Here is a 22,530-nt window from a genome sequence, read left to right as displayed (position 1 = left end):
CTTCTTCCCAAAACGCATTACTCCCTTCATGGGGGCTACTCTGAGGAATACTGAATCCCCAACTGAAAACTCTAAAGGTCTGCGCCGTGTATCAGCATAGCTTTTCTGGCGGCTCTGTTGTGTAGCTGCTGTGGTATCTGCTACTAGATCTGTCTGAAGTTCTAGTTCTTTCTGTTCACCACTCTCATACCAGCAGATTGGAGATCTACACCTCCGCCCATAGAGAGCCTCATAAGGTGCCATACCGATAGTGGCCTGATAGCTGTTGTTGTATGCAAATTCTGCTAAACTCAGATATTTGCACCAACTTCCTTTGAAATCTAGGGCACATGCTCGGAGCATATCTTCGAGTACCTGATTTACCCGCTCCATCTGTCCATCTGTCTGAGGATGGAAGGCTGTGCTAACTGTACACACTCCCAGAAGTGTGACGTGAACCTACTTTCTCTGTCTGAAATAATGGCTCGTGGGACTCCATGTAATCTAATGATCTCCTTGAGATACAACTGTGCTAGCTGTTCCATAGAGTAGGATATCCTGATAGCTAAAAAGTGGGCTGATTTGGTCAATCTGTCGACTATTACCCAGATGGTATCAAAACCATTCGTGGTTCTGGGTAATCCCACTATGAAATCCATGGAAATATCCTCCCACTTCCATTCTGGTCTCTGATGTTCTGCCTTAACCCTCTGACAGGTTAGGCAGGTGCTGACATATCGAGCGATGTCTCTCTTCATCCCAGGCCACCAAAAACATTTCTTCAAGTCCTGATACATTTTGGTGGAGCCAGGATGCATCGCATAGGGAGTCTTGTGAGCCTCATCTAAAATCTTTCTTCGTAGTTCCTCCTGATCTGGGACGCATAATCTGTCACCAAAATATAATACCCCGCTATCTGATATTCTGAACTCTCCACCTTCTGATTCTGCTAAACCTTGCTTGATTCTCTGAATTTCAGGATCTTGCTCCTGAGCTGTCTGGATGTCACCAAGCAAGGTAGACTCTAATGTTATAGTAGAGAGTTGTCTGACTATGAGCTCGAGACCGAAATCTGTGATCTCTTTCTGTAGGGGCGGTGCCATGGCTGCTAGAGATAATAGGGTAGCGCTGGACTTCCTGCTGAGGGCGTCTGCTACCCTATTCGCTTTTCCTGGGTGGTAGAGGATATCTATGTCGTAGTTTTTGACCAGTTCTAGCCATCTGCCCTGTCGAATATTCAGATCCTTCTGAGTGAAAAAGTACTTCAGACTCTGATGATCTGTATACACTCTGCACTGAGCTCCATACAAGTAATGTCTTCAAATCTTGAGAGCGAACACCACTGCTGCAAGCTCAAGGTCATGAGTGGGGTAATTCTTCTCATAATCCTTAAGTTGTCTGGAGGCATAGGCGATCACCTTGCCATCTTGCATCAGCACTGCTCCTAGTCCCAACTTCGAGGCATCACTATATATGTCAAAACTATCTGCGTTCTCTGGTAGAGACAGAATAGGTGCACTGGTCAATCTCCTTTTCAGCTCGCTGAAAATGTTCTCACAGTCCTCTGTCCACTGAAATTTTCTGTTCTTTCTAGTAAGAGCTGTCAGTGGGGAAGCTATCCTGGAGAAGTCCTCTATGAATTTCCTGTAGTAACCTGCTAATCCCAGAAAGCTTCTGATCTCACTGGCGTTCTTGGGTCCTTTCTAGTTGCTCACAGCTTCTATCTTACTGGGGTCTACCATGATACCATCCTTTGAGATGATGTGACCCAGGAAGGACACCTGATCTAGCCAAAATTCACATTTGGTGAACTTGGCGTACAGCTGATTCTGCTGAAGGGTCTGCAATACTGTTTTCAGGTGCTCTGCGTGTTCTTCCTGAGTTACTGAGTAGATAAGAATGTCATCGATGAATACAATAACAAATTTATCTAGGTAATCCCTGAATACCCTGTTCATGAGGTCCATGAAAGTAGCTGGAGCATTTGTCACGCCAAAGGGCATGACTACGAACTCATAATGTCCGTATCTAGTCCTGAATGCTGTCTTGGGTATGTCCCCTTCTTTAACCTTCACCTAATGATAACCTGATCTGAGGTCTATTTTAGAGAACACTGCTGCTCCCTTTAGCTGATCAAACAGGTCATCTATTCTGGGAAGAGGATACCTGTTCTTGATTGTGACTTGGTTCAGTGCCCGGTAGTCTATACACAGGCGCATGCTCCCGTCTTTCTTCTTCACGAACAATACAGGTGCTCCCCATGGTGAGTGACTAGGACGGATGAAGCCCTTGTCAAGCAGCTCCTGTAATTGCTCATGAAGTTCTTTCAGTTCTGCTGGGGCCATGCGATAAGGCGCTTTGGAAATAGGATTTGTACCGGGAATGAGTTCTATCTCAAATTCTATCTCCCTGTCTGGTGCTAAGCCTGGTAACTCTTCAGGGAAGACTGCTGGGTAGTCACATACGACTCGGACCTCTGCTGGCTGTCGGTCCTTGTCCTGACTGGTATTGACTACGTGTGCTAAAAATCCCGTACATCCTGAATCCATCAACCTTTGTGCCTTCATAGCTAAGAGAAACTTCTTGGCCTTTCTCCTGGGTTCTCTGACGAATTCGAACTGTGCTTCCGCTTCAGGTTGGAATATGACTTTCTGTTTACGGCACTCGATGGAGGCACCGTATTTGATCAAGAAGTCCATCCCGAAGATAACGTCGTAGTCGGTCATATTAATCACTATCAGATTGCAAAAGAGCTCTCTGTCTGCTATAGTGACCGACACTGCTCTGAGCCAGTGCGTAGACGCCATGATTTCTCCTGAGGGTAACGTTGTAAGGAACTGGCTATTGAGTACCTCTGGAGGTACTGCTAACTTCTCAGCAAATGCCCTGGATATGTATGAATGGGTTGCCCCAGTATCAAATAAGACAGTTGTACTTTGCTGTAAAATACTAATCTGACCTGTAACAACTGTCAAGGCATTCGCTGCGTCCTCTCTGGTGAGTGAGTAGATCCTCGCATTGGTCATAGCTGGAGGGGTTCTAATCTGCCCTGGCTGATATGTGGACCTTCTAAAGCGGCCTGCATCTAATGTAACTGAGCTGGCTGGCCTCCATACTGAATTGGCTGTGGCTGAGGAAGACTGGTCTTGTTTGGACACTACTTGGCCATATGCCCTTCCTGTCCGCATTCAAAGCATCCTCGCGTGCCCTTACGACAAACTCCAGGATGGAATTTCCCACAAGTAGCACACTTTGGATAACTGGGCTGCTTGCTGGCTGACCCTCCTTTTGGGTAACTCCCTGGTTTGCGCTTGTTGCTGGAGTTCCCTTTCCAGTTAAAGTCATGGGAGCTGTGGCCCTGCTGTTTCTGAGTGTCTGAGCCTCCTTGGCCTTTAGCTTCTGAGAGGACTTGCTTCTGCTGCTTGATGCTATTCTGGTAATGCTCAGTGATTAGAGCACTGCTCACTAGCTCTTCTGTGGTTTGTGGCCTATGAACGCCACCAGCCACATTCATTGCTATTTCCGGCCTCAGCATCTTGAGCATCAACCGGATTCGTTCCCTTTCTGTGCTGACTAGTTCAGGGCATAGACGAGCCAATCTATTGAATTTCTTCACGGCTTCCTCAACTATAGGTTGCCCTGACGAAATTCAGTGAACTCGTCGTAGTGGCGGTTGGTGACCAGCATGTGAAAGAACTCCTCAAAGAATTCCTTCTCAAAGTCAGCCCATGTCATCTGGTTCACTGGGCGCTTCGCTCTGATTCTCTCCCACCACATACATGCATCTCCTATCAGACAGAAGGAGGCGCACTTCACCTTCTCATGTTCTGGCCAGTCCAGAAGCTCCATCGTACTTTCCAGTGTTTTGAACCATGCCTGCGCATCCCATGGTTCATTGCTGCCTGAGAAATTCTCTGGCTTGACTCTCTGCCACTGGATCAGATAGGCTTCTCTCTGCATTCCTGCTGCTGGGGCTACTGGTGCCGTAGGCTGGACTGGTGGAACCTCTAAGACCACTGGTGTCGCTAAGTTAGGCTCCGGGGTGACAGTGGGAGTGTTCTGCTGACTAGCCTTTAAGGTGGCTATTTCCTGTTGCTGTTCAGCTAGCTGCTGCTGTAACTGAGCCACTAGTGCTGTAAGGTCTGGGGGAGGCACTGAACTGCCTGCCTCATGCTGGGGCTCAGTGGCTGCTGCCCTTCTAGCTGGGCGTCCTCGTGCCATTTCTAAAGACATGAAGGACATACATGACTAACACAAGCATAATAGAGTAACTATTGTTATCATGTTAACTACTATCATAAACAAGCATGCTTCAGTTATATCCAAACATGAAAACAAGAAACATAAAGAAAGTGAGAGATGTTCTTACTTGGGAGCTGCAGGTACAATGCTGATGTGTGTGTAGGAAGTATGGAAACTGCTCTGATACCACTCTGTAACGACCCGCCTTCTACTGACTAGGCTGTAAGGCCGATCGTCACGTTATGCTGTGCTAAATTACTATTGCGGATATCTGTAATGATTAAAATTTCGCTAAACTGATTACTGTAAAATCTGAACTTAATATTCTAGGGGTACCTAGGAGTTGTACACATGCTAGGGAAGATAATCTTGTTGGAACCCCAAGGTTGGTTTTGGTGTGATCAACAAGTTAAGTTAGGTTCTGTTGTTTTCTAACCTTGTGTCTAAGTGTGCAGGAGCTTAGGAGCACAGGTACTCGAGCAGAAGACGCAGCTAGCGAGAAGGACAGCATGCGGTGCGTCCGAGGGGCGAGGCACTGCGGAAGAGTACACCGGCGGACGAGAAGGAAGTGCGCGCGATGGTTCCGAGGTACGAAAGCCGGAGCGGAAGATTGCTCGGGGAGCAAGAGACGCAGCTAGCGCGAAGGTCGGCACGGGGTGCGATCGAGGGACGAAGTCTGCGGATGAGTACGCTGGTGGACGAGAAGGGACACGCGGCAATTCCGAGGGACGAGAAGCCGGAGGGAAGCACGCTCGAGAAGACCGGAAGATGGGTTCGGGTGAGCCCTATTCCGGATGTCAGAGATCACCCAATCAAGCGGATCCGGAGCAAAAGACCCGGACCGAGACGGGGACTTAACGGAGAAGTGGTCCCGGACAAAAAGTCAACCACAGTTGACTTTTTGCTCCGGGGCGCCCGGAACCAATCCGGGCGCCCGGAGCTGTCCGGGGCGCCCGGAATGCTTCCGGGCGCCCGGACCCTGATTTTGACCAAGATCACGATTTACGTGATCTGAACGTTGGGGGATAAAACTTTATCGCCCCCAAGGCGCCCGGAACCCTTCCAGGTGCCCCGACCAAGGCTATAAATATAGCCTTGGTCCAGAAGCTCTTCATCAGTTCAGAAATTGTAAACAACACTTGTGTGCTTCCACTGTTTAGATTAGCTTCTGTCTTTCTGTGCTTACACTGCTGTAAACGAGGCTTCTCCGCCTGAAGGAGCTCTTAGTGCGATCTTCATCCTTGGATTAACAACCTCCCCGGTTGTAACCAAGTCAAATTCGGTGCCTCGTTTTTATGCTTTATTTTCTTTTTAATCTATTTTTTATGTGTTAGCTTAATTGGACGAGAAAGGGTTGTGTTTGATTTTTCAGGGCTATTCAACCCCCCCTTCTACCCGGCCGCATCGGTCCTACAAGTGGTATCAGAGCCGAGGCGCTTCAGGAGGACTAACCGCCGAACGAAGCAACAAGATGGCCGGATCCAACATCCACGCACCAAAATTCGAAGGGGACTTCGCTAGCTGGAAAAATCGAATGGAGGTATTTCTTGAAACAGATTATGATTTATTACTAACAATGGAATTTGGCTATGAAGCACCAGAGGGCAAAGCAAGAAATCAATGGTCAAAGAAGGAGCAGGCTGACCACGTGGCAAACAAGAAAGCAGAATTCCATCTGCTAAGTGTACTTCCAACACAAGAAGTCAATCGAGTCGGTACCTACAACTCGGCAAAAGAGCTTTGGGAGAAATTCCTGGAGTTACACGAAGGAACATCCGAAGCCAAACTTGCAAGACGGGATTTACTTCGTAACCAGCTTACAAACCTTCGATTTGAAGAAGGTGAAACAATTGCACATCTACACTCGAGGATTCAGGAACTCATCACTAGACTTACGAATCTCGGAGAAGAGGTAAGTAACCGAGATTCGCTAAGGTATGCCCTAAATTCCTTTCCTAGAAACTCAAAATGGGCATCACTAGTAGATGCCTTTTACATTTCAAAAGATCTAGAAAAAATTTCATTAGACGAATTCTTTTCAACTTTTGAAGTGCATGAGTCAAGATGTGCAGGTCCGAAGGAGCCCAAGAATAATGTCGCTCTTAAAGCTTCGAGAGACGAACCTGAGTCAGAATCTTCTCTCGACGACGAGGAAATGGTAATGATGGTAAGACGATTTAAAAATATTTGTAAATCTAGGAAATCTAACCATCCGCAGGGAAGAAAGAAAAGAACCATCCGCTGCTACCATTGCGATGAAGAAGGGCACGTCAAGGACAATTGCCCTAAACTGAAGAACAAAGGGAAGGACAAGGGTAAGAAGCCTATCCAAAAGCGCAAGGCCCTAAAAGCGACGTGGGACGATACGTCGTCGGAATCGGAAGTCGAGGAGTTCTCCGGGCTCGCGTTAATGGCGAGTCATCAAGACGACGACTGCGAGTCAAGCTCTTCCGAAATGAGCATCGAAAGCATCGATGAAGGGGGAGCCACGTCCGAAGAGAGCAGCAGTTCAGGGGGAGAAACCGACAACGAGATCGACAAGGTAAGTGAGGTACGATCTCTTCCTCCTGATAAAATGTTTAAATTCATTAAAATTTTAACAAAAGATTGCTGCAAATTAGAAAATGAAAATAAAGATTTAAAAGCAATATTAGCTACATCTTGTCCGTTAGAAATGCTAGATAAATCAAATTTAGAAAATGAAAAATTAAAATTAGAAATTCAAAATTTAAAAATTCAAGTAGAAAACTTGAAAAACTTTGCTTGCTCATCTAAAACCAATTTTAGAAGGTTCAATAATTTGAATTGGTATTATAGATATCACCAGGGACAAATTAAAAATATCTCTAGAAAATATGTCCCTAAGAAATTTTTAGTTAATCCAGTAGGTTGGAACCTTTATTGGGTTCCTAAATCTTGCTTAGTGTAAATTTTAAAATCAAAGTTAGCGCTTTAAGTGAGAAAATTAAACAAAAATTTCTTTATGGGCTTTGACTAGAAAGTGGTTGTTGCTCCAATAACCAAGAAGGCCTAGTGCCTCGCCACTGCCTGGAAGCCAAATATTGAAATAAATGTTTAATTAATAAAGCATTAATACTAGAATTATTTAATGCTTTAAAAAGTTATTCAAACATGTTTCAAAATTTTGACATAATTTTTTTTTAAATAATTAATTTTTTAAAAAAATTCTATTTTCAAAAATAATTTTTACTTAGAGTTTTTAAAAAAAAAATTTCAAAAATTATTTTTTCCTAAGTTAAAATTTTACTTAGAGTTTTTTCTGCTTTTATTGATTCAAAAATATTTTTCAAAATATTTAATTAAGTTTTATTGATTGCAAAATTCTTTTTCTAACTTAGAATCTTTTGACTTAGAAATTTTTTTTTAAGGTAGCTTTTCAAAATTTTCTAAGTCTTTAACCCTTAGATTTTTTTTGGAACCCCATTTTTTTTGTGATCAAAGGGGGAGAAGGATAAGTATAAGTCTAGGGGGAGGTAGACTAAAACTATTTTTTTTCTATCTTTGTGCACTAAATTGTAAATTTTGTTAGTTTATTTTTTGTCTAGTTAACCCTAGCTTAACTTGGGTTGATCACACCAAAAAGGGGGAGATTGTTGGAACCCCAAGGTTGGTTTTGGTGTGATCAACAAGTTAAGTTAGGTTCTGTTGTTTTCTAACCTTGTGTCTAAGTGTGCAGGAGCTTAGGAGCACAGGTACTCGAGCGGAAGACGCAGCTAGCGAGAAGGACGGCACGCGGTGCGTCCGAGGGACGAGGCGCTGCGGAAGAGTACACCGGCGGACGAGAAGGAAGTGCGCGCGATGGTTCCGAGGTACGAAAGCCGGAGCGGAAGATTGCTCGGGGAGCAAGGGACGCAGCTAACGCGAAGGTCGGCACGGGGTGCGATCGAGGAACGAAGTCTGCGGATGAGTACGCTGGTGGATGAGAAGGGACACACGGCAATTCCGAGGGACGAGAAGCCGGAGGGAAGCACGCTCGAGAAGACCGGAAGATGGGTTCGGGTGAGCCCTATTCCGGATGTCAGAGATCACCCAATCAAGCGGATCTGGAGCAGAAGACCCGGACCGAGACGGGGACTTAACGGAGAAGTGGTCCCGGACAAAAAGTCAACCACAGTTGACTTTTTGCTCCGGGGCGCCCGGAGCTGTTCCGGGCGCCCGGACCCTGATTTTGACCAAGATCACGATTTACGTGATCTGAACGTTGGGGGATAAAACTTTATCGCCCGGAACCCTTCCAGGCGCCCCGACCAAGGCTATAAATATAGCCTTGGTCCAGAAGCTCTTCATCAGTTCAGAAATTGTAAACAACACTTGTGTGCTTCCACTGTTTAGATTAGCTTCTGTCTTTCTGTGCTTACACTGCTGTAAACGAGGCTTCTCCGCCTGAAGGAGCTCTTAGTGCGATCTTCATCCTTGGATTAACAACCTCCCCGGTTGTAACCAAGTTAAATTCGGTGCCTCGTTTTTATGCTTTATTTTCTGTTTAATCTATTTTTTATGTGTTAGCTTAATCGGACGAGAAAGGGTTGTGTTTGATTTTTTAGGGCTATTCAACCCCCCCTTCTACCCGGCCGCATCGGTCCTACAAATCTATGCCTCTCGGATGTCCTGCTAGCTGTAACCAGGCATTTCAATCGATCCATGAATCGATTGGGCGGTCGGATCGACCCAGTGATCGATCCAGCTTGATACTGGCACGGAGAAAACTCTGGATCGGTCGGCTTACCGATCCATAAACTATTTTGCTTCTGTACGCGGCTGGATCGGTCTACCGACCGATCCAGGAGTTCACTGATCAGGCTTCGAGACTCACTGTTCGCATCTGGATCGGTCGGCTGACCGATCCATAAACTCTCTATTCGCGACTGGATCGGTCAACTGACCGATCCAGTGGCACAACCCCATGCTGATCGATCTGTAGATCGATCTGGGTTTCTGATTTCGAATCAGAACTCTGATTTCAGCACTATTTCATGCCCAACTCATACACATCAAGTCTATAACAGTTAGAACTATTTTTAATATGTAATTGCTAACATTTTAAACATGATATCACGCATGGTTCACTAATTCATGGCAGGCAAATGTACTATGTGAATAATAATAAGATTCTAACAGTTAATTTTGCTGAAAGTTCTAATGCATAAATAAAGCTTGTTAGATCCCTAAGATCTTTTATTCCAAGTTCCTTCCACACACATCTTCATCGCATTGTCCTCCAGCCTCCGCTAGTCCATTTTCCCTTTACCTTTATCTGCAGTATAAGGAAAAAGTATCTGTAAGCTTAAAGCTTAGTAAGAAACCATCTACCTCACTAAAACATGCATTCGATGCAATATGCTTTTAAAACATGTTGTTTGATAGTGCACTGATTAGACTGAAATATGGCATGTTATCATACATAGAAATCAAAGCTAGTCATGGCATTATCATCTAAACATGTGTAATAAAAGCTGAACATGAACGCCAAAGCATGACATACAAAGCTAACCATAACTATCATGTGTAACAACAAGGAAAAATGAGCTGAAAATGAATTAAACTAGTCTGGAACTGAATTCAAACTCAACTAACATAACTGATCTTTGTGAGTTTTGAAAAACTATAATACAATAGATTAAAATACATAATCATAATGCTAATGGGCCTGGCAACTGTACATGCTATGCGCGCATCCTCAACTAAACCCGGGGTTGCAAATCCCGAATTTAGCAAGGTTTACTAGGTTATCTAAACCTAGGGACCGACTATGGGAGCCCAACCCAATGGATATCAAATCCTGTACAGTGCCACTACTGAAAATAAAATACTGAATCATAGCTAATTAATTTACCTTGCTTCTACTAGGTTATCTGAACCTAGAGGCGACTGTGGGTGCCCACCCATTGGACCGTAGTCCCATATACGCTGTGGCAAGGCTAACTAAACTATTTAAATGCTTCTATTGCATTTACTGAGCTGTTAAAATGCCTAAGTTGCATTTTTCTGTGCTAAATAATTTAATCAAACACTTAATATGCACTAATTCGCATCCTTGTGCCGAAAGTCTACATATTACTAAACTTAAACATGAAATTCACACGGAAGCTACTTATACTGCAGGTGAGGGGTTTCTTACCTCCTGTTCGTAATTTCTTACGATTCTAATCGCTAGGTTTCACGGAGGAGAGATCTCTTCGACGATCTTCTCGCGTCTATGCGTTCCTCTCGCGGAGGGGAGCGTCCTCGTGCCCTTGGAACCCTTGGGACAGAACCCTTGCTTGTTCTTGTGGTTGGCACCGAGAGGAAGAGAGGAGAAGGGAGGGTTGCGGCGTGGCTAGGGCGAGGAAAAGAGAGGTTGCCGATTAAAAATAAAACCCTCACTTAATAATTTCTTATTTATATTAAGTGGTAATTCTGGCCCAACCTAAATATAAACTTAATTGTTTCCCTTTCCTTTCAGCACGGCCCTGCTGGGTTCACCTGGTTACTAAGGTTCACCATAAGTCATAGAACCCAATAGGTCTCGGGTTCAATTCCCGCGTAGGCCGTTTTCGTTTTCTATTTGTTTTTGCTACTTCCGCTACTCTAAAAATTCTGTAAAAATATCCTAAAATTCCAGAAAAATCATAGAATATTTCTAAAATAACTTTGAAAATTTTCGGGCGTTACAAAAAGTAAATGGTTCTGACTCTGAAGCCTCAGTCAACGAATCCGAAGTGACACTACTGGTAAGACGCTTCAATATGTTTTTCAGTACTAATAAATTTAAATCGCAGAGGCATCATCAAAAGAAGAGGACGGTTCATTGCTACAACTGCAACGAAGAGGGGCACATCAAAGATGACTGCCCAAAGCTAAAGAGAAAGGAGAAAGAACGGGAAAAGTCAAAATACAAGAAACCAGAACCCTCCAAGCACAAGAACCTGAAGGCTACTTGGTCAGATTCGTCATCCTCTGAGTCATGCATCGAAGAATTCTCGGGGTTAGCGCTAATGGCGAACCATCAGCCGGAAGAAGACTCAAGCTCAGACATGAGCATGAATGAAGGGGGAGGTTCATCAGAAGAGGAAAGCTGCAGTGAAGGGGGAGCATCACCGTGTCAGGTAACTAAGGTACGCAATCTAACCCCAACTCAGTCTTTTCGCTTTATTAAAGCACTTTCTAAAGAGTTAGATCAATTAGAAAAAGAAAATGAGCATTTAAAATTAGAAAATGAAAAGTTGAAAAATGAAATTGAAAATTTGAAACATGATGCATGCTTAAATAAATTTCCTAAATCAAAATTAAGAATTTATGGAAAATTGAACATTAGAAACCATCAGGGTCAACTTAGAAAAATGCCCAAAAATTATGTACCCCCTAAATATCTGATTAATCCAGTAGGAAGGAACCTCTATTGGGTTCCAAAATCTGTGCTAAATTAATTTATTTTAATTTAAAAGCTTTAAAGAGAGAAAATTAAACATTTTCTTTATGAAGGCTTTGTCTAAGGAAGTGGTTGTCGCTCTAATAACCAAGAAGGCCTAGTGCCTCACCACGACCTGGAAGCTGAAATATTGAAATAAAATATTTAATTAACTTTCTAAAAAAGTATTAAAAATAAAAATTAAATAATGCTTTGAAAGTTTATCAAACATTTTTTTTACTTAGAAATTTTTCTTGAAAATTCTAACTTAAAATTTTTTTTTATTTAGAAATTAGAAGTTTTTGAATTAGAATATTTTTTTTTAAATTGAGTTTAACTTAGAAAATTCTTTTTTCATTCTTACTTAGAAATTTTTTTTTAAAATTCAAATTTCTGCGAAATCATTTTTATTAAATAGAAATTTTTTCTAAAGTTAAAAAAAAAATAGAATTTTTTTTTCTAAATTTCTCACCCCGTTTTTGCTGTGATGAAAGGGGGAGAGAGAAGTACAAGTTTAGGGGGAGTTAGAAAGTTTAAAATTTTAATATTTTTCTAATATGTGTTGCAATTTTATTCATTGAAAAACTTATGCTTAAACATGCTAGTTTAGTAATTTTTCTTTAAAATTACTTTTTGTGTCTGTTTTTACCCTAACTTGAACTTGGGTTGATGCACATCAAAAAGGGGGAGATTGTTGTTCCCCGTGGGTGTTTTGATGTGATCAACCAAGTTGGTTAGGTCTACTATGTTTGATCCCTATGTCTGAGTGTGCAGGAGCTTAGGAGCGTAGGAAGTCGAGCGGAAGACGCAGCTAGCGAGAAGGACAACACGGGAAAGGAGCCGACGGGTTTGGTGCGTTCGAAGGACGAGAGAGCTATGGAAGAGTACTCCGGTGGGCGTGAAGAGCGTGCGCGACGTTCGAGGGATGTTAAGCCGGGAGGAAGGCTGCTCGAGAAGAAGGTCGGGAATTAGGTTCGGGTGAGCCCTATTCCGGTTGGCCGCTATCACCCAAAAGATCAGAGCATCGGAAGCCAAAGCTGGAAAGAAGCAGTGCTGGAATCACTGCTCAAGGCGCCTTCAACAAGGTTGAAGGCGCCTCTAGCTTGAAGGCGCCTTCAATCTGGTTGAAGGCGCCTCAAGCTGGTTGAAGGCGCCTTTAGCCTTGTTTAAGGCACCTTCAACCTGGTCAAACAGACCGTTCATGCACAGATAAAGTTTTATCCGCTGACCCAGCTTGGAGGCGCCTTAGACCCTCAATGGAGGTGCCTTGGAGCTTCGGGATAGAATTTACAGGGACTATAAAAGGACCCCTGGAGCTAAGAATTAACAACAACTTCCACATTCAACTCTGTAAGCATTTCCTAGCAGTAGTTCTGAGCCATTAGAGTGTAAAAGGCTTCTCTGCCTTCAGCCAAGGAGAATTTTCTTAGTGTGCTTTCTTACTGCCCTGGATTAACAACCCTCTTAGTTGTAACCAAGTTAAATTTGGTTTCTGCTTTTATTTCTGCCTTTATTTTATTTACTATTGCATTAATTGAGTTGAAAGATCGAGGAGGGTAGTTTTACTTTTGTTTACAGCAATTCATCCCCCCTCTTGCCGGCCTCCGCTGCACCTACATCACACTCCATGGTAGATTCAAGTTCTTTCCTTCCGAGGCTTGGAGATAATAAGAACTTGATCCGAGCTTCTGCACCACTCTATATGATCCACCCCATTGTGTCTCCAGTTTGCTGACCTCTCTAACTAGTTTAATCCGCTTCCAGACCATATCGCTAACTTGGAAAAATCTAGGGATAACCCTTTGATTATAGTTCTATTTCATTCGCTGCCAATATGGCATCAACTGAGCGACTGCTTTATCCCTTACTTCGTCTATAAGATTAAGCTCCATGATACACTGACCAAAATTATCTTCATCATATAATTATCTCCGATCGGACTATACTCCAACTTCTACTGACATGACAACTTCTCCTCCATACACCAAATGGGAAGGCATTATACTCGTGACCTCTCGGGGCGTAGTGCGGTATGCCCACAACACATTTGGCAATTCATTAACCCAACTTCCTCCAAAATGGTCAAGCCAAATTTTGAATCCTCTAATGATTTCTCTATTGGTGACCTCCACTTGGCTGTTACTTTGGGGGTAGGCCACTAAAGTATAGGTTTGTAGAATGTGATAACTTGAACACTATTCTTGGACCTTCCTCCCTTGAAATTGTCTTTCATTACCCGAGACAAGCTTGTAAGGAATGTTGAATCGACACACAATGTTTTACCATAGGAATTTGATGACCATCTTCTTGATTATAATAGCCAGTGGCTTGGCTTCCATCCATTTGGAAAAAATATTCCATAGCTACGAAGAGGAACTTTCTCTGACTAGACACCATCGGAAAGGGTCCCACTATATCCATTCCCCATTGGTTGAATGGGAAAAATACAATTGAGGTCTTCAATATTTCTGTGGGTTGGTGTGGAATGATTTGTTAGTTTTAACATGATAAACAAGTTGATACAAGCTAAGCCGAGTCCGCTTGTAAGGTGGGCTAAAAGTACGTGACTAGTAGAATTTTTTGAGCAAGTGATCAACTACCCAGATGGCTTCCATATGAACCTTGATGCACTTCTTGTAAAATATACTATATGTAATCAGATCCGACACACTTGAGTAGCGGACGAGAAAAATACTCTTTTGCATAAATGATCTCCCACCAATGTAATCAACTGGCCCTCTTATCATGCGTGCTTGCTCTCGTTCAGCGGGCAAACTTCCTTGTTAGAGGGACGAAATCAAAGGCCCCCGCCAGTTACTTTATATTTCTCCTTCAGCTTGTCGCTCAATGTGAGTTATCAATAATGTTTGCTCGACTGGCTTGTCAAGTGTCTAGGGGCTTAGGGAACTGGCGGAACTAGCCAACTTGTCTGCATACTGATTCTCCAAGTTGAGAATTTTCTATAACACCACCTCTTGGAATCCTGCTTTTAGTGTCTCAAACGGCTCTTCATGCAACTTCAACCAATCATTAGTTATTTCAAAATTGCTCGATAGTTGTTGAGCAGCCATATGGGAATCCGAGTAAATCAGGACTCGAGAGGTTTCTATATGTTTTCTCACCTACAAATTGACTATTAATGCTTTATATTCTTCTTCATTATTGGTAGCTCGATACTCTAGCAGAACGGATAATGCATTCTATCTTCACACGACAATATTATAAGGATTTCAAACTTCACTGCCTTGCCGAGTGGACGATCCGTCCACATAAATCTTCTAAGTCTCTTCTGGCTCGAGACTTTGTATCTCCATCACAAAATCGGCTAAGGGTTGAGCTTTGATGGTCGATCGGGATTGATATTGTATGTTGTATTCACTTAATTTTGTGGTCAACTTGATCAACATTCCCAATGCTTCTGGATTAATAAATATGTTAGCGCTGGAATTCTGTTCTGTTTAAACTTTCCCGTACAAAAATTGTACAAGTACAGAACTATTCCTAGCAACCCGCATGTTCGATCAAAGATGTGTTCGATCAATCAAGCAAGTTCTTGAATGATCAAAGCACACCTTGAATGAAATACAAGATCGCTGGCCTCTTGTGTTGGTATTCAAAATCGATACGCAAAAGCGATACGAAGAAAACAAAATTAGATACGCATTGAAATTAAAGAATTAGTTGTACCTTTCTTCGTAGCTATAGACCTCTTGATCTCCTGCCGTATTCCTCTCCTCTTCTTGGATGTCATGTGGGTGATGATCTACCAAGAACAAAACACCCGAACCTCTTCTTCCTTTCCAAGCCGCCTACCACCAAAGAATGCAAAGCAAAAGGGGTGCCTCCTTCTTCTTTCTTCTTCCCTTAAACCGCCGACCACCTAGGTGCTTCTTCGCTTCTTTTTCTTCTCCTCCAAGGCCCAACCACCAAGGGGAGATGGGGCGCCGGCCATGGAGGGAAGAAAGGGAGAAAGAGAGGGATGTGGGGCGCCGGCCCAAGAGGAAAGAAAGGGAGAAAGAAAAATGTGGGGCGTCGACCCTAGGGAAAAGAGAGAGTTCTTAGGTTGTTGAAAAACAAAAAACTTATTACTTATGTTATTGTGGCACAACCTCCTCTCCTTTTATAACCCTTGGCACCAAATAAAAAAGGAGAAAAATTAACAGATATTTTTAGAATTCTGTTGAGAAAAAATCTCCCTTTTATAACTCTCTTTTTTTTTTCTTTTTTTTTCTTTTATTGTGGTCGACCCCTTGCTTGGGCACCAAGCAAGGATGTGGCCAGCCCCTTTCTTGGGTAGGAAACAAAACCAAAATGGGTGAATGTGAGGCTTTATAGAGGCTACAACAGGGATCGAGAGGAGGAATTGATTTTGGCCTCCTGATGGACTTGAGCTTCCTGTGTTCGACCCGAACACTCAACTCAAGTTCATCAATAATAACTCATACCACTAAAGGGTCATTATTGAACTACCGCACCAATCCCATATTAAAATAAGGGCTCCTACTTATCATGATTGTGTTAATCTCCCTATGTTTAAGATATCGTATATCCGTTAATTAAATAAGTTATTGACAGCTCATTTAATTAACATCTGACTCCAAGAGTAGTACCACTCAACTTTATTATCATGTTGGACTAAGTCCACCTGTAGGGTTTACATGATAATCCTTATGAGTTCCTCAAGGGGACATCATCAACCTAAATAAATAGGACATAGTTTCCCTTTATAATTAACAATACACCATATAAATGGTACTATCTCCCAACTTATCAGGCCTATTGATTTAACGAATAAATCTCACCCATTGATAAGTTAAATAAATAAATACTAAGTATATTTGTTTGTTATTATATTGGGATTAAGAGTACGCACATCCATAATAATAGAGGTTCTGTTCTTTTATATAGTCAGTATAAATCGAAAACCTCAAATGGTCCTGCTCAATACACACATAGTGTACTAGTGTAATTATATAGTCAAGACAAACTAATATCAAATTACACTACAACCATTCTAATGGTTTGTCCCTATCCATCTTGGTTGTGAGCTGCTATTTATAATTTATAAGGAACCGATAACATGATCTTCTGTGTGGCACCACACATCATGTTATCTACAATATACATTAAATGGATAACTGCATCGACATATATATAAATATAAAATACAGACATTTGACCAAAGTGATTCTTATTTTAAAATATCTCAAAAACAGATGTTCATACAAAAGCTAAGCTTATAGTATATATCACAACAAAATACTCGACTCAAGGTGTCGTTAGTTAACATAATTATAGGATGAGAAAGAAAGTAAGGGCATAACCTCTGAGCGGCTAAGACTAGCCCGTATGCCAACTTCTCGAGAGCAGTGTAGTGGTATTCAACATCTTTTAATAAATAGATTAAGAAATATGTAGGTTGTTGTTCATTGTCGTCCTAGCATACTAACACTGATCGGACAACCCTTTCAGTGGTTGATAATGTTGATGCAATATCCCCTAGGTCAAGATTAACTAAGCTTGAGTTGGCTCAAGATGGAATCTTGAAGTTAGGGTTTCGACGTTTGACAATATATGGAGATTGCAGGAGCAATCTGATAGATCGGATGCGAGCGATAGAGGGGGGGTGAATATCGTGCGTTTAAAACTTTTTCTTTAACCTTTTTAGAAAACAAAGTCATGCAGCGGAAATAAGAAAAGAGACAAAGTTGTTTACTTCGTTCGGAGCCTAGCTCGACTCCTACTCGAATGCTCGCGGTCCTTGACCGCACCGATGGTAAATCACTATAACTCTTCTTTCCAAAATCCTTCGGAATGAAGCAGATCGTACAGTTACAAGAATATAAGATAGTAATAACCCTACTATCTTATATGAAATTAAGTGCAATAAGAAATGTACTGACAGAAATAAATAAAGGTTGAGGTGCGGTCGGTGCTTTTAGACGAAGTAGCTTGCTTAGCTTGATGAAGGCTTGGAACACGAGCAGCAGGCAGAAAAGAACCTTTTTGATGATCAGAATTATTATTTTGAGTTTCTGACTTCGAGCACTTTTTATAGGTGTACAGGAGGTTCGGTCAACCGAACCTGCTCCCTTCCTTCCAGGCTGGAGTCTGAAGCTGGCTCGATCTTTTGCAGTAAATGCTCATGAATGGTTCGGTCAACCGAACACGTTTTTCGGTCGACCGAACAGGCTATTTGCCTGTTCGTCTAAATCAGCCGAGATCTTCATTTAATGTGGTGTTAATGCTGATTAGAAGTAACACCCACGAAATAATAAGCTATATCTATGGGTATTTTTCTTTTAGAATAAAAGAAAAAGAGAAATGGAAATAGAAACCAAAATGAAATAAAAATAAAGAGAGGTTAAGGTTTGAACCTCGAACCTCCCACAAATGATAAAGTTAAATTAGTGTATGGTAACCATTAGAGTAATGAATGATATGTGAATAGAAAAGAATGGAAATTGTAGTTAAAAGTGAGAATATAATTAAGTAAGGGAACAAGAGAAAATCAAGTAGCTTACCTCCTCTTCCTCTTGGTTAAGAAAAGAAGCAAGCAAAAGACAAGTTGCCTTTCTTCCTTCTTTTTCTCTATTTTCGTGGGAATTAAGAGAGTGAGGAGATAGAGGAGTTAAGGGGATGAATGGGGACATGTTTCATTCTCATTGGGAATAAATAGGAATGAGAGAAGAAAAGGGAAAGAAAGTTGGTTAATTCTTCCTCCTTCTTCATCCTCCTCCTTCCTTCTCCTTCTTCCTTCTCCACCGAGACCTAAACCTCTCCCTCTCTCCTTTCCGAAAATCCAAGCTAAGGTTTTTCTTGCTAAGAAAAACTAATTCACAAGAAGGAGTCCTCAAGATCTACTCCTTACAAGCAAGAGAAGAAAAGAGAGAACTAAGAAGAGAAGTTTCTTCTTCCTCTTCACAAGGGTACCATCTTCCTTAGGAAAAAAACAAGCAACAAGTTGTAAGTATCCCCTCACCTGTGGTACAAGTTGTTTACGTGTTTTCCATAAGGTTAGAATTGTTAGTTAGAGCCCTAGAGCCAATCATTTGATGATTGTATGGACTCATGTATATCATATTCATGTATATATATTAAGGCATTTGGTTTTTGGTTATTATGCTTATTTGTATTAGTGCCAGATAAAATAAGTATAGTAACGTCCTAGAGTAGAAAGGTTCTTACCTATATCAATCGATTGGTTGAATCGATAGTGAGATGATATAGGGAACACTGTTGGTGCGGGAAGCATCCGACGATCGAACCTATGTTTTGATTATGTCAAAAGGGTTCAAAGTTAAGGTGTTTTGGTTTCTAATATGTTGAACAAGTTAGCAGGAAAGTCCTAAGTGGAACTTAGGCATAAGTCCTAGCTGCGGTTAGGCAAATGGAAAACCCTAGGGGGTGGTAACCCTAGGTCCTAGGGGGTGGTAACCCTAGGTAGAGAAAAACCCTAGGGGGTGGTAACCCTAGGTCATAGGGGGTGGTAACTCTATGCGGAAAGTCTTGGCAGGTCGATGGCTTCAGGCAAAAGTCCTAGGGGGTGGTAACCCTAGGTGGAAAGTCCTGGTGTCGCGAACCAGGTGAAAGACTGGACTAGCCGGGAAGCGGATGTCCAGCAGAAAGTCCGAAAGCGTCGAGTGCTGAGCAAAAGTCCAGTCGATCTGGAGGATCGCACTGTCAACAGGTAAATCTCCTGAGTGGAGTAGGTGAGGACGCGTTCCCCGTAGAGGGAACAGTAGGCGTCGGGTCGACCTAGGGTTTCCGGTAGGAAATCCGAAGTCAGACCCGGACAGTCCAGAGACTGTCATAATTTCATATTCACACTATTATTTTGTGTTAACTTTGTGTTGCAGGTATTTTTGGATTAACATACTTGCAGGTACCAAAAACACAAAGAAGAACTCGGATGAACAGTGTCCGAGGCGCCTCCATGAGGCTTGGAGGCGCCTCGGGTTCAAAATCCTGAGCTGGCGCGAGGAGGAGGCTTAAGGCGCCTTGGAGGGGTTTTAAGGCGCCTTAGACAGCTTGGAGGTGCCTTGAATGGGTTTAAGGCGCCTTCAGGTCGCGGCAGTCAAAGGATTATCCCAGCGAGCAGAACGGGATAAAATTCAGGCTTAAGGCACCTTGAAAGGGTTTAAGGCGCCTTGAACACTGTTTATAAAGGGGGTTCGACCAGCAGCTCAGAACAAGAAGTTCCAAGTCTTCTTTACTCAACGTGCTGCTCCGAAAGACTCCCGGAAGTGCTGCTACACGTCTACGACGACCCAGAGCTCCAAGATTCCTCTTTTTCGTCGCCGGTATAGATTTCTGTTATCGCATCTCTTGTAATACTTAGTCTGTAATAATCGAGCTTATAGTTGTTCCCCACCGGAAGCGATCAAGGATCGCGGGCCTTCGAGTAGGAGTCACCTTAGGCTCCGAACGAAGTAAATTCCTCTGTGTTTGTGTGTTTGCCTTTTTATTCCGCTGCGTCTTAATTACTCGAGTGTTTTACAAATCGAACGATTTAGCCACGAGTGCTATTCACCCCCCCCCCCTCTAGCACGTCTCGATCCAACAATTGGTATCAGAGCGGGGTCGCTTCGAATAGGTGAAACCACCATTCAAGCATTTCTTTTGTGGCTTTGTCGTGTTTATAGGGTAAAAATATTTTCGAAGATTTTTCCCTCCAAAATTATTTTCGAAAAAAATACATTTTCATCCTTTCACGATTTATTAGTATTGATAAAATATTGAATTTGACAAAATTTGAAATAATACTTTTAAATATTTTTTAATAATATTTTATTATTATTTTATTAATTTTTCTTGAAACTCGTAAATTTCTTTTTCTATCCTTCTACCACACTACTAATCCAGGATTAAGTCCTGGGACAAGTTTTTTTTGCTCATTTTTTCGTGCAAGATTCAATGGCTCTCCAAGAAGGCTATAGCACCACTCGACCACCGCTCTTCTCCGGCGAAGACTTCGGCTACTGGAAAGGCCAAATGGAGTCGTACCTACAAACCGAGTTCGATGTCTGGATGATCACCAAGACCGGGCTCGAAATACCAACTGACGACGCCGGCATGCCACTACCGTTCGAGAAGTGGGACGCGAACCTTATCAAAAGGGTAGAAGCAAACGCAAAAGCAACGTATACACTTCAGTGTGGCTTAACGAATAAGGAGCTGAATCGCGCCGGCCCATTCTCAAGCGCCAGGGAGCTGTGGGAGAATCTGATTCAGTTACACGAAGGTACCCAAGTAAGTAAGCATAATTTAATAGACGATTTATTTGAATTAGATGAACAGTATGATACTACTTCGGTCGAGGAAGGTATTACATTGGTTGCAGGTACAAGCAAGACAGAGGAAGCTAGAAAGAAAAAGACGAAGAAAGTGTTAAAGGCAACATGGTCCGAGTCATCAGACGAATCTGAATCCGATGAAGAAGAACAAGCAAGCCTCCTCGCTCTACCAGTACTAGCGAACATTATCGACACCGAGTCCGAGTTCGAGTCCGACTCAGAGACCGAGAGCGAATCAGACACCGAGTCCAAGCGAAGCCACGGATCCGTATCCGTTTCAGAAGGACCCAAAACCACTGTAAGTGCTTTAATGTCTAGTATTAACTTAGATGACTCAGAAAATTTAATTCTATACTTGCTTAAGAAGTTGGCTAAATCCAACGTCCGGGTTAAGTCGCTCCAAAAGGAGGTAACAACCCTTAAGGAAGTGACTGACTCGAGTTCTTTAACTAAGTCAGTTCAAATTGGAAGTTCAACTCAAGTCCAACAACTTGAGGAAGAAAATTCCAATATGAAAGCTCAAATTAGAGAACTCAAGAACACGTTGGAACGGTTCACCTTGGGTTCCAAGAATCTGGATCTGATTCTTGGAAAACAGCGAGCCGTTTACAACAAAGCCGGACTTGGATTTAAGACCAAAACGAAATACAAATCGTATTTATCGCTAGTTAATAGAAATAATAGAAAAATTGTCCAAGCATGGGTGCCAAAATCCAACTTGGTTAATCAAGTTGGAACTGGTCACTATTGGGTCCCCAAAGATCAAGTCTATTATCTTGATAGACCATATCGAGGCTATGATCCAGGGGGAGCTAATAGAAAAACAATATTAAGAACATAATTCAAATTAAAATTCTAAATCAAAAATTCTAAATTCTAAATAAAAAATTCTAAATTCTAAATCAAATTCTAAATTCTAAATTCAAAATTCTAAATCAAAAATTCAAATTCAAAATTCAAATTTAATTTAAATTCAAAATTCTAAATTCAAAATTCTAAATAAAAAATTCTAAATTCTAAATCAAATTCGAAATTCTAAATTCGAAATTCTAAATAAAAAATTCGAAATTCTAAATCAAATTCGAAATTCTAAATTCGAAATTCTAAATTCAAAAATAGATGGTGGATCCAAACTAGTTGGCACCTCTAACTGAACTACCCGACAGGGTAACTGAACCTAATTTACCCGAAATGGGTAAAACAAGAGTAGATTACCCGGAAGGGTAATTAAGGATAGTTAAAAAGGGCTGAATTTAACTTTAACCATAGTATCGGTGAAGTTTTTGGATGATAGTACGTTAGGGAAACTTGGGCATCGCATGTCTAGGAAGATATGACTTCGACCTGGTGCATTTGGCCAAGTGGAACTGACCGAAGCTACCCTTAAATGGATCCTAACTAGTTAGACCAAGGTTTAGTATTAAGTTCAATGGGTAGGACTATTTGGAAAACCTCGAAGGCATGGTTACTTTAATGAGTTCCTTGTGACTCACCATAGCCCAGAAGTTTATCCAAAGAATGCTTACTTGTTGAACCCAAAGCTAAACCTGAATCTAATACAAAGTTAAACCAAACCCTAAAGTTGAACCTCAATTCATCTCACAA

The sequence above is a fragment of the Zingiber officinale genome, chromosome 8A, assembly GCF_018446385.1.
Source record: "Zingiber officinale cultivar Zhangliang chromosome 8A, Zo_v1.1, whole genome shotgun sequence".
Taxonomy (NCBI): domain Eukaryota; kingdom Viridiplantae; phylum Streptophyta; class Magnoliopsida; order Zingiberales; family Zingiberaceae; genus Zingiber; species Zingiber officinale.
This window is presented reverse-complemented; position numbering follows the sequence as displayed.